Source organism: Simochromis diagramma, unplaced genomic scaffold (genome assembly GCF_900408965.1).
Source record: "Simochromis diagramma unplaced genomic scaffold, fSimDia1.1 OVJJ01000753.1, whole genome shotgun sequence".
Taxonomy (NCBI): domain Eukaryota; kingdom Metazoa; phylum Chordata; class Actinopteri; order Cichliformes; family Cichlidae; genus Simochromis; species Simochromis diagramma.
Window position 1 is genome coordinate 19,686,270 of NW_024387523.1, and position 16,431 is coordinate 19,702,700.

General features: G+C 39.2%; 1 protein-coding gene across 1 annotated transcript in view; it reads right to left on the reverse strand.

Annotated features, from left to right (window-relative positions):
* Positions 1–16,431, reverse strand: part of pkib (protein kinase (cAMP-dependent, catalytic) inhibitor beta) — a 29,022-nt gene extending 12,591 nt beyond the window's left edge. Inside the window, exon 1 of the mRNA XM_040021150.1 lies at positions 16,180–16,431. The gene's annotated coding sequence lies outside the window, so the exon portion shown is untranslated. The remainder of the gene's footprint in view (positions 1–16,179) is intronic.

Below are 16,431 nucleotides of genomic sequence, written 5' to 3' on the forward strand. Positions count from 1 at the left end.
AGCAATGCTTTCTATGACAGTTTCTCTCACTCCCTCTTATTACATGCAGGATAACAACTGCTGAAGAGATTTTATTGCACTTACGGTAACATAACGAATGAAAGTCCTGAATGCAGCTGATTAATTTAACACTGGTAACAGATGGTACTGAATATCTGCAGATACCTGGAGCAAGGGTGGCATTGACTCAGGAGGTAGAATGGGTTGCCAGTTATTCACAAGGTTGATTATTTGATCCATGGCTTCTTCAGACCATAAGACCAAGTGTCCTTGGCAGTTAGAAAAGCACTTATAAAAACAACGTATGAAGGCTTGAAAGTGGGTTGTATTAAAAAGCTCTTAAGTGTTTAATTACAGTAAAGAAGCACTATGCCCCCTTCCTGAATTCTTTCTCTTTATTTTGTTTGCCACTATAAATGTTTGCATGCTGACACAAACAAATGTCAGGCTACAAATTGGATAAAAGTCATTTTTTGAGACAAAATTATCATTATAGTCAAGATTTTCATAGTTTTATTGTATATTAAAGTATTTTGGTTCTGCAATGTTGCTCAGAGAAGTTAAAAAAACCAAAACAACACACTTTGGACTTTTGATTATACCAGTTGGAACATCAGCGATAACCAATGACATGTGCTGTTAACATAAAGGGCTAAGAACATGAAATTGGACTTACACATTGATAATCTGAGTGCAAAGGTTGTTAAAATGTTTTTCACATTCCTGATCGATGTGCATCCATATAGTGCTGTGTAAAAGTATTTGCCCCTATCCTGATTTCTTACTTTTTTTGCCTAAGGGAAATACTTTTTCACAACATTGCGGGTGCCAATCTAATTACTCGTTATCAAGAAAAGACGTCGGAGCTGGAAAACAATGGAATTGTCCTAACTAATAACTTACGTAGTCAGATAAAGACAGATATTCACATGAAGTGCTTCAAATTTGAGTTCAAGTAGATGGACTCCCTAAACTCACTTGATGATATTCTTCACTGCAAAATCCATTTAATCAACCGGCAAATTCAGTGTAGTAACTTTGCAAAGTCACATCCATCAAAGCATTCATCTCGCTAAACAAGAGACAATAATAGATTTCTCTTCCCCGTGCACAGCAATCTGGCCATGCCTGCTGCCTGAGGCTGACCTCTGCTCAGCTACAACACACTCTCATTCTCGCAGTGTGACAGGCAGACCTACTGCACACTCTACAGCTTCTTACCAAGTATAGCATATGAGCTGGCAATGATTAAATGTAACATTATAAGGCTGTTTTATCGCCATTTGCAGCAACATCAAGAGAAATATTTAATTACACATCAGCCAGCTGTCAGTACGGATGTTTTTCATAGTTACGTGCACCGCTACGCTGACTCTCATGCTCGCTCAGGAAGGAGGAACAGTAAAATATTAATCCTGAGCAGTTTTTAAGCAGTTTCCCTCAACAGACTGTGTCACCATACTAAATCCAACCCCTATATGTCCATCCCTCTTCTCCTATAGTCAGCGTATTAGTCAGTAAGACTGTGGGGGTTTAGGCTGGAAAACAGCCCGCCTGAAGAGGAGCTACAAAAGAAGTGATGTTTACACAGCCGGCACAGACACGAGAAGTTTTAGATGAATAAATAATGCCTGGGATTAAGTCCCTCGCTATTTTTAGTTCCTCATACCCTGTGATTAGACCCCGTTCTTCTCCTGACTTTTTTTTGAACTGTTATCCTAAAGCTTAACATGCTGTAGCTGCCATGGAAACTGCACCATTGTTATGAAGGCAGCTACAGTATATAGTGGAGGAGGGGAACCGAGGAGGAAACATTCAACTGCAGTTGTATGTTTGTTTTTTTCTGATAAAAATAAAAATGTGATTACATGACATGTAGTCTTAAGATTGAGACAATCAAAAGTGATGAAATATAAAGACGTGCAGTATTACGCAGTGCAAAACTATCAAGGTATACGAATAAATCACAACTAAGCAAAGCAATGATGGAAATAGCCCTCATCATCTCAGTCACATTAAACCAGGTGCACAGAAGGTCATGCATTTATGAGCGTAGACGAGGTGAAGCATGACACTGATATCAGCAGTTGGTTTTCAAAAAGCTACAATATTTATTTTTCTTCCTAAGCAGCAGCAGTGAAGAGAGAGACAGAGAGAGAAATGGAGGAAAAAGGGAGAGGTGAGACTGATCTAACGAGACACTGTGATCACAGCCTCCTTTCAGATCTCACAAACATCCCAGGCAAATCTTCCGTCTTTCCCGCTGATCCGAGCGCCCCGTCTTCTCACCAAGGCTTCCTGCTTTTATGTTTCACAAACCAGACGGAAAATTCACCAGCGTAGGCTTTTACTTTGTAGATAATTTGCTTTTTTTTGGGGGGGGGGGGTGAGCGTGTACATAAAAACCAGGATGACTTGGATGGTGCACAAAATCTCTTAAAAATGTTACAATCTGGGGGGTTTCTGGCTTCCAGAAACCCATCTTATCCCTTTATTCAAAAAAGAAAATGTACGAATGATTTACTAAACATAAATCACATTTAAGGCCCTATATTAATGGTAATTGTTATTTCAGAGGGTAATCTTTCTGAAGGTGAAGTGAAACAGTTCAAAGTGAAACAGTCAGCTTTGAATTTTTACACATGCCACAGATCTGTGCATTGTACTCTAGTCATGGTACAGATTTTGCAGTGTGCTTCTCTATTTTTAACCTTTCCAAAAGTGAAATAAGTAGATTACTTCGTTAAGTAGTAACCTAGTGTTACATTCAAGGCCAAGGAGTATTGTGTAACAGATCTGGCAGATGATTATGAATGCCGTCTTAAAGCCCTAGAGTCAAATTTTCAGTTGGAAAAGCTCTTTGTTTCTACATAGTACTGTTAGAAATACAACAAAATAAATCTGCTGCTGGCTCTTCACTGTATATTTTATAAGGCTACAGAAGTAGGGGGTCCACTGGGTCATCAAGGCTTACTTAGACTCTTTTCCCTAACATCATAATTTAGGAATTCCATATTTTCTGGTACTTGGAAAAGAATTCCATTATCACGTGTTTCAGGTGACACGAGAAAAGGCCCCTTTCCCACTGGGAGCCAGTGGGGATATGTTTAAGCTAACATGAGAGGCCCACCACTCTAACGACAGTTGGTTTACTGGTGCATCCTCAGTGTTAAATGAAACTCATCATTTAGAATTGTACAAAGCACACATGTGTTTGTTCGTTCTTTGTAATCACCTAAGCAGGATTATGATGAGTCTCAAGCCGATAAACTCAGCATGGACCAATATATCATCCAAATGTTGGATCGGTCATAAGAAACTTCATATGTGACATCAAAGACTGGAAAGTTGAGATGGCAGGATGAGAAAGGTGCATATCCTTCACGAGGAAAAACAAGGATTTCAGTATCCCAATCATTCAGCCCTAACAGAGTTTCAGAAAGTATCCACAACATAACAAGGATTTTTATATCATTCAGCTATACTGTTACTGGTAAAGTCCAAGTAGTACTTCACATCAAAGCCCTTTTAAGCAAACCGCCTTCTCTGTTATTAACCATGTTGAATGTGCACTGGCAACAAAAACAAGCCTTTCTATAAAACGAGGCCCATAAAATGGGCTCCACTTTGCCAAATATGAGACAGATTGAGCAGCTTTTCAGAAGGGTCAATCACAACAACAGAACACCCAGCTATTTACAGCAATTAGCGCACTTGACAGAAAGCTGTAGAGAATGGCTGGCAGGCAGTGCTGGCAAAAGCTTTGGGGATGATCTGAAGAACAGACTGTTTTGGGGGAAGTACGACTTTTGGACGTCACGTTCTAATTAAGAACTGATCTCGACTGTGCGTAAATAAGCTCCGCAATTTGATCCATTGGAAAGGTCAAATATTAGAAAATCACATTGTCAAACCCTACACAATGACCTATTTTTTGTATTTCACCATTCATTACCCAACTGTTGCTATTGATCTCTGTGGTGTTTCTAATTAGACTAAGTGAAGGTGAGAATGGATTGGTGGCTTCGGTGCATGATCTTTACTTGCCCTTTACAGGTCAACACACACATTATCTAACTTCTAAGTAGGAATTCTACTCAGGTTGTGAAAAGTGTTTCATCTTCTTGATTTCTTGTAACAGAAGAGGGAGATTGCTTTGTAATCGGAAGGTTGCTGGTTCGAGCCCCGGCTCGGACAGTCTCGGTCGTTGTGTCCTTGGGCAAGACACTTCACCCGTTGCCTACTGGTGGTGGTCAGAGGGCCCGGTGGTGCCAGTGTCCGGCAGCCTCGCCTCTGTCAGTGCGCCCCAGGGTGGCTGTGGCTACAACGTAGCTTGCCATCACCAGTGTGTGAATGTGTGGATGACTGGATGTGTAAAGCGCTTTGGGGTCCTTAGGGACTAGTAAAGCACTATACAAATACAGGCCATTTAATAATTCTGATGATGTCAGGGTTACTGTGCAACTTTTAATGAAAAGCCTTCATTGTAAATATTAATTTAAGGGTATCCGCATTTTGTATTTAGTGACAAATGTCAGGTTCAACACTGGAGCTTGACCCATACCATCAACTAAAAGTAAGGATGTCCCCATCTTTACTGCATTTTTCTGTATACATGGCTTACAAAATCACAATGCTTCCTTTAATGAACCACCAAATTTTCTTAAGTTATCAACCACTTAGACCTGAGGTCTCAAACTCGCAGCCCAGGACCACTAGCAGCCCACATCACCGCTACTTGTGGCCCATATATTGATGTAAAGACATATAAAGTAATTTGGCCCTTGACGTTACTTTCTCTGTTAGGGAGGATTTATTTGTTGTTGAGTTCAATGTTAAAATAAGTTCTTTAAAAAGAAAAAAATATTTAACATGAAGACAATATGAGCAGAGAGTACAAACATGTTGAGGGATTGGCTGTGTTAGTTCAGTGAGAGAGTTATTTGTAAAGAAAACTATTTTCACTGGGAGTCAAAAACTAATGGTTACCATTATGTCTGCATTTTATTTTTTAAATACAAACTAAATGATAGCAGAAGTGCTGTCACAAATTGGCCAGAAAGCGAGCGTCAATTTGTTTATTTGGTAGTTCAATGAAAGGCTTCAACATCGAAATGGATAATCGATTAATTAAATGAAAGACAGCTATAAAAAAAAGAAATAAAGAAAAAAGAAAACTAAACTTACAACTACACTAATATAGATGTCTTTGAACTTAATGTTACAACTTATAATACTTATCTTATTTGAGTTACGTCATTAAAAAAAACATTAATTTTAAGAGTTTGATCCAACTTCGAGAGGAGTCCTCCAGGAATAACATGGTAAAAAATAAACATGTAAAAACCCATGCAAACAGATTAACAAAGGAAACATACAGTACTGTGAAAAATATTCGCCCTTTCCTAATTTCTCACTTATTTCACAATCTAAAGAAACTTAACAGATGAGAGACAACGTTACTGTCATCCATCTATCTGGATTCAAAACAAAAGAAAACTACTTCCAAGGCTTCGGGACTTCAGCAAACAACACTGAGAACCATTATCCAAAACTGGAGAAAACTTAGCAGTGTTACCCCTCCTAAGGATGGCCAGCCTAGCAAAAACTACTCTAAGAGTGCATCAAGCACTCACCTAGGAGGTCACAAAAGAACCCAGAACAACATCTAAAAAACTACAAGCCTAGCTTTCTATTGGTTAAGGTGAGTGTTCATGACTCGACAATAAGGAAGAGACTGGGCAAAAAATGGCATCTACAATTTAGTTCCAAGACTAAAACTATTGATTAAGAAAAAGAATACAAACACATTTGCCAAAAAACCTTTTTGATGATCCCCAGGAATTCGGACAAAATATTCTCTGCATTGACACGACATTTCACAAACGAACATCACACCAACAGTCAAAGTCAAAGTAAACTTTATTGTCATCTCTGCTATATACAGTACAGTATATAGAGAGACGAGACAAATATGGTGGTGGTAGCGTGATGGTCAGGAGTTGCTTTGTTGCTTCAGGACCCGGACAACTTGCTATAACTGATGGAACCATGAGTTTTGCTCTCTTCCTAAAGGAGAATGTCTGGCCATGAGTTTCATGAGTTTTACACTTCAGATGACAATGATCTGAAACACACTTACAAGTCTACCTCTGATTTGGCCGTTCAACCACCTTTATTTTAGAGCCATTAAAAGTCCAGGCTCAAAAACTCAAGAAATATCCAATGTGGCTAAATTATATAAAATTCTGCAACTAAGTAAGTTGCAAGTTATCACAAATGTTTGACTACAGTTTCTTCTGCCCACAGTGGCACAATCAGTTATTAGTTTTAGAGGCCAATTACTTTTTACATAGGGCCAGGTAGGTTTGGAATCTAATGAAAACATATAAAAACTGTATTTTGTATTTATTCAAGTTATCCTTGTTAAAAAAAAAAATTAATATTTTTTTTTAAATCAGAAACAGAGCACATGCTTTTTTTCCCCACAGCAAACTAAGGTGCACATGGATCAGAAAGAATTAGAAAACATTTTAAACCTTTGGACTCAGATTAGGAATCTATGAGTTCTATTTCATGACCTTTGCCCTATATATTAACGATTCATCCGAATAACTAGCATACTCATGATACATGATAGGTTTTTGTTTATCATTTATAATCCCACTGGTGATATTAAGAGTCCAAAAAGCTATTTGCTAACTATTTTCTAAACAAGAGTCCAAAACCAATGTTGATACACAATAAATCTGAGAAATCTTGACAATAAAGAACATTTTGCATTAATAAATTGATTTTTATCCAAATTTTGGCATGATAATTATTATAGTATGTATACAGTCTTAAATTAGTAATATCCATTGCTACACAGCACATGCATGATGCAAGAAGGACAGTGCATACTGCTGTCATATCAATATATTGGCATAAAACCTGTTGTTTTGCAAAGTGCAACCAAGGCCATCATCCACCCTGAGGCATCCTCTGAAGAGAGTGTTGTGTCAGCAGCGATGTGGCACAGGCGGATGCAGCTACATGTGCTGCCCGGGCAATTGGGGCATTGGTCCACACAAACACACATGCGCACACAGAGCTGTCACCCTATGTCAGCAGAGGCATCTCACTTTTGTGTTGGGTTTGTTTGTGACTAAAGCTGCACTGACCTCCTAATTCTAACCTAACAGTGATAGAGGAGGATATTAGAGCCAATTCTATACTGAAGTTTAAACTTATCAGCAAAGAGCATTTTCCCAGCATTTCCTTTAGCTTCTCCTGACAAAAACAACAACAACTATATCTCAGTGACCAGACATGAAATAGGGCTAACATATAACCTGTTTACCTACATCAGGAATCCACAACATTGAAAAGTGCAAGGACGGATGTCATTGGCTGTATATGTGTTCTATAGTTTAAATAGAGGAACAATGGTCAGCATTTTCAAACCGTCTCTCCAGAAAAAAGCCCTCACAGCTAGAGCAGGGCGATATGACCAAAAATATTTATCACGATATGCATTTGAAAATTTGCGATAACGATATAACTGACGATATAATTGACACTAGACAAAATACTTTACAACTCCACAACTTTATTAGTGCAAAAAGAAAAACCCATCAATGTATTTTCACTTAAACAAGCAGCTGTTTTTATGTGCATTAAAGTTATATAAAAATTTAACAGTGCAAATACAAATTCCTTGCTGACAGTTTAACCAAAAGGCATTTCAAGTGGAAATTGGCCGACATATCCTCAGCATAACCACGTATAATATCCACAAAACTTAAAAAGAGGTTATACACACACACAACACGGTAATATTATGTTGAAGCACAGTATGTATCACTCCGCGAGGCTCCTGCCTACGATAGCTGTAATGCTCCGACACTCCATCAAGCGGTGCGGGTTCGTAGCTTAGTCGTACTAAAACAGTTGACAGATTTTCGAGCGCCGTGTACGACATAAAATTGTTTCGAGGTCAGTAAACACAACCAGAATTCATACATAAGTGCCTTATGTACGGGATTATAAGGGGCACTGTCGATTTTCAGAAAAATCAAAGGATTGAAAAACAAAGGCACTGCGCATGCGTGTTTTACCCATATTTTAATCGCGATATTTCATTTTCTTATTGTTGCCCAACATTATACCGGTGTTACCGTGAATGGTATGATATGGCCCAGCCCTACTCACAGCAAAAGAGAAAAATAACATCCATGGCACAGCTGCACATCTCCAGTTTTCAAAGTGCCAGAAATGAACAGATTAGAGCCTAATCTGACACCAGAAGGATGAGAGTGTGTGGATTTTTCTCTTTTTGAAAACAGCTATTAGCTACAAATAACAATATGAGGGAGGTGAGGGTGAACCACAATACCAAACAGTGTACTATAAAGCCCCACAAAGGCAAGGAGAGCAGCAGATTAAGAGAATAAAGTATTTTCATCATTAGTAAGGATACACTGATCAACAGTTCTGACTACAACAAAAAAGGGCAATCTAAGCAGCTGAATTTATTCAGTTCAATTCTGTGTCTGCAGCAGAGCAACATTTGTTGCTAACCCCTTGGCACCCCCCATTTGCAAGGGATAAATGTGTATTCCTAGAATGGTTGGCATCTGGTTGCTGGAACTTGGTCACATGATCGCAAAGAGTACTGCACCAAAAACCTCCTTATAATCATCTTGGTTGCTAGGAGATGGCAAATAACCACCAAGTGGTCATGAAAGCTGAAAATCTGCAATGATACCCAGGAACAATGTTTTGTGCTGCACCACAAACCTCTTTGTGATCTATTTTGCCTAGCACCTGAGCAAATTTCCTAGTTACCAAAGCAATCCCAAGCAGGACTTCCATACAGTACTATATAGCTTTGTAACCACTTTCACATAGTGACAACAAGCAACCTCCAGCAGTTGGCAGTTGCCAACTACCAATAACAATGGAAGTATTCAATAAAGACTCTCACATTGAAATAGTAGTAGTCTAAAAACCTTTTGAGTTCTTGAAGGTTCAATGAATATTTGTTCAAGAACATTAGTTGTATAATGGATGTCAAAGCTCTTCTCTTTCCCTTTGAGAATCGGGACAGATCACAAATCTACAGTGGGTTTAACTGTTAAAAATCAGAATGTTTTAATTGAACATTTAAGATTTTCTAATATTTCCACCTTGCTGCCATACGTAGATGCAAATGTGCCAAGTTGCCAGGTACAGCCACAGCGAGGCCTCCTCAACCAAACCCTTCTCAATGGTGCCCACTGAAACACTGAAACTGAAACATCTGAACCTTTCACTCTTTGACAGCCTCTTCATTTACCAATCAGCAGAATGAATTCGTCACATGGTTGATGTCTGACAAACTGTTTTGAGATGCTGTGCCCGTTTCTGGGGCAGTAAGCATCTCACGCTATAATTACAGAGAAAAACGAAGCAGCGGATTCTATTGTATGGTCTGATACACTGATAGGGTCATTGACCTGTGGATTTGATGGATGCCTTGGGAATTACAAAAAAGCCTTTGTCTCCATAGCAAACCATCCATCTCATCGACTGTTCCCTTCCCATCTAATCAGTATGGATAAGCTGGCAGCAGGAGAGATGACACTGATGAACCCCCGTCCTTTCCCATAGAGTCAGGCAGTGGCATGCTATGAAGTTTTGTTGCCACCCCACTGCCTTGCATCAGGCAGGGCTGCTGTGAAAACAGGCATGAAGAGGTTGAGGTCAGAACAGTCTAACACAACCCTCTGTTCCTATTATCATCTGCTGTCCTCTGCATCTCAGCAAAACATCCCTGCCATTTCATATGCCCTCCACAGCCAGGTGGGAAAAGAACAGACTGACATGTTTTAATGGCAGAAAGATAAAAGTAGCAGCAGCTAAATGGCAGCAAGCCATAGGTCACAGTAAAGGGCAACAGGCTTTACAGAAGTAGCGGCTTGGACTACACTCTTATAGGTCACTGGTCAATACATAGGAATAATGAATGACTTGCATTTTGCACAGAAAATTACTGCTTCCAACCTCAAATAGGCAAACCCCATAATCAATGGGAATTGCATTCAGCACCTGGTGGTAAAACTGTTAGCGACAGGCGACAGTTAGCTGTTGCCGTCTCTCTCTTGCAGCAGAGAGTCGAAATTCCAACTTTAAAAGTGGGCCCATCTTCATCAAAACTTCATCCATCTTCGAGCACAAATTTAAGGCAGACAGCAGATGTGTTCACACATCGCAGCTTCAAAACAACATGTGGTCCTTTACTTTCAGTCTTAAGCTATGAAATTGTAGAAGGGCCAGAGCATAAGTCTCACTGAAACATTCTGAGCATTCCCCTTTACGAATTTCTGATAGAGAGCAGAACTCGTGGTTCCATCAATTATGGCAAGTTGTCCAGGTCATGAAGCAGCAAAGTATCCCTAGATCACACTACCACCACCATGTTTAACTGTTGGTGTGATGTTATTTTTTATAAAATTCTTTGTTAGTTTCATGTCAGATGTAACAGAAAGCTTCCAAAAAATGAAACAGACCTCAACAGTCTGCAGAATATTTTCCCAAAATTCTTGGGGATCATCAAGGCGGATTTATTTTGGCAAATGTAAACCCTAATAGATTTGTAATCCTTTCCAAACTGAGGGGGGGGGTGCTATTGAATTTTTTTTTCCAAATTTAGTTTTTTCCATCTCCAAAACATAGGGTTGGGGTTATTGAATCTCAAAGGGCTAAAAGAAGTTAACAAAGTGCCTCCAGCAGGATAACTATCACTTGTCATGGCTGCCCTTCTCTGAGTCAAGTTCTGCTAGAGGTTTCTTCCTATTAAAAGGGAGGTTTTTCTTCCCGCCATTGCCAAAAGGTTTGTCATAAAGGAATGTCTGATTGTTGGTGTTTTCTCTTTAAGGTTGTAGGTTCTTTATCTTCCCATATAAAATGCTTTAAAGCAACTATATAAATAAAAATAGACTGAAATTGAAACAAGCTGATCATTTTCAAAATTAGATTCATCAGCTTTGTGGATACGGTCATTTCTAAATGCATTGATTTTTTTTGTCAAGATTTTGTCAGTTACTTATAACACTCTGAGCAGAGTTGATTTCTTTGCAAAGTGCTGCATAAATAAAGTCTGATTGATCATTAGCGTACTTAATATTCTGATGAACATGTCATTTGTGAGTGTGTATATGTGTTTTTTATCATAAACATTTTTATAACAATTATCATTTAAATGTATTTGTGGCTGGTGTGGTTTGTGGCTCAGCTGCAGGGAAGGAGTGGAGCAGCGGGCTCAGAATGTGGTGTCAGGGAAGGTTGGTTTTCGCAGCCGGCAAGCATCATCTAATCATGCCTTCCCTATTTCAGTAGCGGCCAGGCCGCAGAGGAGGAGAGAACTGCTGGAGCAAAGAGCCGGTGCAAAGTCGGAGCAGTGAGCACTGCAAAGTGTTGAAGCGCACAGTGAAAAGCCACAGAAACACTGTGAATATAATAAAAAGCAAAACGTGAGCTTCTGAGTCGCGTCGGGTCCTTTCGGTTACAGTATTGTTACTTACATATTAAAATATCTGTATAACCCAATAAGAAAACAATATCTCCAAAAAGTCAAAGAGCCATGATGTCATTACTCCATTATGGTATTGGTGTGTGTGTCTATCGTTATCATTCAGTTTTAATAATGCATCAGATTAGTTTAGTGGCTCCGTTGTTAGCTTTCTCCTGCTGTTTGCCATTTACAACCTCTGAGTTTCTTCTTCTTTACTGCAAGATGATAAATGCCACCACTATAAGTTATTAAATAGTGACTCTAGTGCAGGGGTGGGTAACTCCAGGCCTCGAGGGCCGGTGTCCCTGCAGGTTTTAGATGTGTCCTTGAACCAACACAGCTGATTTAAATGGCTAAATTAGGTCCTCAACATGTCCTGAAGTTCTCCAGAGGCCTGGTAACGAACTAATCATGTGATTCAGGTGTGTTGACCCAAGGTGAGATCTAAAACCTGCAGGACACCGGCCCTCGGGGCCTGGAATTGCCCACCCCTGCTCTAGTGGGTTAAATTGGTGGATGAACCTTTTAGAATAACAGCAATTTTTAATCTAACTTTTAATATCATAAAAGTATTGCAATACTTTAGCAGTATGGCTAAGTATGACATTTTCTCCCACCTCTAAAACAATCTGTGGTATTAGCAGCAGGACTACCTCGTTAGACTACCTAATTACATTTAAAAAAAAACTAAACACTAGAACTACCGACAATGGTGTATTTTAGCTGGATAAATGGCTTATAGCTAACCTCCATACTGTAAATTTGTTATGCGTAATCTATAATAAATTAGTCATTAAAGTTGCTGTTGAGAATCAATCTAAAGTGTGTTTTTAGTGCTCAAGTAGAAAATCGCTATATAAAAACCAGTCCATTTATCATATATTGTAAACTAATCCCTCCAATCTTTTTGCCAACGAAATGTTCAAGTTTTGAGAATTATTACAGAATTTTGCTCAACACAACACATCAGCTTTTAATATCTTTGGTCTAAAGATCATCAGTGTTGCTTAAACTTCGATACACGCTAGTTCTTACTCAGTCTTGGCTTTTAATGAGAGGAACTGTTAGATAAGAGCTGAAGATAAGCTGCTCAGCAATGTGGAGGCCACTGAAGATTAAACAGTTTTATAGGTAGAGCAGTCACCTGATTGCTGATAACATTGGCATGCTTGGTTCTTGTAAAAGATAAAATTATGCTGACTGGAACCGTTTTCAGGAGGTTACTGATAAAGGACTGAGCAACGAACCACATCTGGCACTTCTGGGACTGCGAAATCACAACGGGTGGGAGGAGAGCATGGTGTGATGCCATCATCTGTCGGCCATCATCAATGTTAAAACAAAGTGACGTGAAGACTGATTCTCAAGAAAGACCAGGATGCAGTACAATCCTTCCACTCCTGCATCGTATAATGCTTACACAAGTACATTTGAAAAGCTTCGAAACTTTTATGTTTTTGTATTTTACCAACATCAGAACTGGTATGATCACTGTTTAAGAAAGATTTGTTTTAATGTAACAAAATGGTCAATTCATTTAAAGCTAAATGTAAGCCAACAACATATGTTAAAAGCGACACCTCTTATGTAAGCAGCTTTACAAAGCTTTTGAACCTATTTTAGCTACTTGTTTTGGTTTCGCTGTTCATTTGTTTTGGTTTATTCGCACTGCTCTCATTGAGACCGTTTAGCAAAAAGTAGAGCCTGACTGATTTATTGGCAGTCCGATATTATTGGGTGATCTTAGCTATTTGGTGATCTATTGGCACCAGCATTCAACAAATTACCAGAGGGTATTCTGCAACTTTCTAGGTGGCAACACGTTTGGAATATCACAAGCACAATAACTATCTGCTCCGACCAGAGTTGGCAGAGCATGAACAAGAATAAAAGTTTCTTGTTTAGGCCAAGTTACTAGTAGCTCATAACCTAAGATAGATGCTGTTCATTACCCAGGCTTCTGTCATAAAATGGAACTCATTTGCCATTTTGGTTAAAGCCCAATGTATATAGGATTATATGTATATAGGAGTTTTAAGATCAATGTCAGTAACAATATTTGGTGATTTTAAAAATCCAAAATATTCTAATATATCAGCCAGGTTTTGTTTTTTTTGCTCTTTTAGACACACGAAGCATAAACAGATTTCCCTAACATTTGTTATGTGTACTATACTCTTTGACGCTCTCCATTTAGCTGGTTGTTGTGTTTATGTATGGGGTTGCAAACGTATGCTTTCCTAATACTGCTGAGTGCCCTCTGGTGGAAAACTGTACAACGTAAAATAATGTACAATGTTAAATTTTCCCTTATTAGCAAAAAGATCAGCAAATAGTTAACATCGGTCAATAATACTGGCCTACCAATAAAAATCAGATCGGCTCTATTTTTTGTTTTAAACCGAGAATTACGCAACTGTTACCCACTTCCAAATTCCTGGTATCATACTGGGAGTTGAATGAAACCTAAACAGCCCCACTAAGTAATGACAATATTCTTCAAATAGCTAGAAACACAACTTTAGATCAATGCTAATCTTGCTGAGGCAGTTGTTTGCCAACACTGCTGTGACTATACAGTATAAAAGGTTACAATAGGTATTTTTTTTTAAACATCAAAAGGATTCCTTTTGTAGAAGAACGAATAAGTTACAATAAACACGACCAAAACTCAAAAATAAATGAATAAAAAATAATAACAACATGGGCAGGGTTTGGTAATCTTTACAAAAGCGCTATTTTACAACAATTTCTGACATAAAAAACAAAAAGGTACGGAGCCTTGAGACATAATGGAGCGTTATAATACCTGCTTATTAAGCCATGTCTATTGTCTAAAAAAAAATTTAACTGCTGTAACAAATTTTCCGATGTTGGAATAAATAAAGTACATGCTGTCTAATTCAATTCAGTTTTATTTATACAGTGTCAAATGACAACAACAGTTGCCTCAAGGAGCTTTATACTCTAAGGTCTAATCTTATCTTAATGAAGTCGCCACCGCCTATTAAGTATAAATTAACCTATCGATATATGTTAATATTCTACCACATGTGACTATTCTGCAGTTGGCTGGTCTGGTTAGGAGGATTATTTAACACTTTATAAAATTATTAACTATAATCACTGCAATATTTGATTATTTTAAATACTAGAAAAACAGAACAACAGTGAAAAAGAAAAAATGTGTAGGCTCACATTGAAATAGAGTAACTAGAAAGCTCTGCGGGCCACTTTGAGCCTTACCTGTCCAAGAACAAATAAAATTAAAAGTATTCCATTTCATAACAAATAGCAGCCCAACAGCTTTGAATATAGTCAATTTTAATTTAATGAAGACAAACTATATATGTGTCTACATCCACTGCTATTGAGGTTCAGCAAAATCAAGAGTTTAATTTTCACATTCCTTTAGTGGTTTTTTCAAAAACAAAGGGAGCCACTGGTTTGAGACCCCATTGCCCACACAGCGTGATTGACAGGTATCACTGCATCACAGAGGCCAAAAAAAAAAAGCCCCACTGGTGCCAGCTACTGATCAGAACTGAGGCTGATTCTCAAACATGACCTCATGGTGATGTAATTAACACAGGGTGAAATCATAAATTGAAACCAAGTGCCTCGGAGCTAAAATGACTATGAAAAATAGGAAGGCTCTGCTAACACCCAGGCCGACCCCGGACTGCAATTTCTTTACCTGACATTGTACAACTATGATTCACTACAGAGCTCGTGCAAGACGATGCAACACAGAGAGGCAGGCAGACAGGGTTTTAAATCCTGAGCTGTTTTTGGGAACATGTTTAGCTTCACCAAAGCATAAAGACTGAGGCTTGTTCAAGGCCCTTTGCTCACTAGGGGGTCTGAAACTCATATGAATGTGAAATGACGGTGTGCTGAGGATAAGGACAAACATAGCAAGGCTATTAAGAGTTTAGTAGATTAAAGGGTTTAACAGTGTCACCTGTTAATATATAACAGGCAGGTATGAAGCATTATAAAAGATTAATTTTAGTGAAGGTTTAGAGTTTCCAGCCTCTTGTAGTGATGTTTGTGGTAGATTATGTATCTGTATCCTTATGAAAAAAAGGTCTCCTTTAAAATGAAACCAAAAGCCTGTTCTCCTGCGAACATTCATCCATGTTTTCAATCATTTTAAACGCAGCCTGAGAATTATCTCAACACTTCATGCCTGAAGGTCACAGTTTACCCACCTTTTAATAAAGCAGATAATCCAGCTACCATCAACCTCGCTGCTGGGAGCCTGTGGCATTTTTATGTGAACAGCTGATGCGCTCAGTGCTACCAGCTCATACGGAGTTGACAGGTAGGCTGCTGGAGTTGACACCTGTCAACGTTTACAATAAGGTGCTGTTCGGTTTGAACGAGCCTTCAGCTGGTGCCAGATGTGAGTGCTGCTGGCAGATAAGTCGATGCTCCTGTTGCTTTCTCTCTCTCTTTTTTAATCACTTTGGGTGCACATAATGGCTCCAGCATGCCACAATAATCCACCCGCCTTTAATCTATGGAACCAGCAGCTCTCCTGCAGTCTGCCTCGGAGGCACATGAGCAGGCAACAGTCTGCTGTCCTACCTGTAGAGCAGAACAAGTGTAGGTATATGTGCGCAACGACGAACACTCACCAACTGATTTCAGTGCGCTTCAGGCGAGGGGGGGCATAAGGGACCTCCAAGGAGTAAGAAGTTGGAATTAGCCGCCAGCCACCATCTTCCGCAGGGACGAAGAAGAGAATGTGCGCAGTGTCAAGGAGTCCGTCCGATACGACACACCACACCGCCTCATTCCAGATGACAGCGCCGGACCCGCGGCACGGTGGACTAAATGATGAGCGGTGACAGCACACGGACAGAGGAACGCTTCACTGCGCGCTCAGC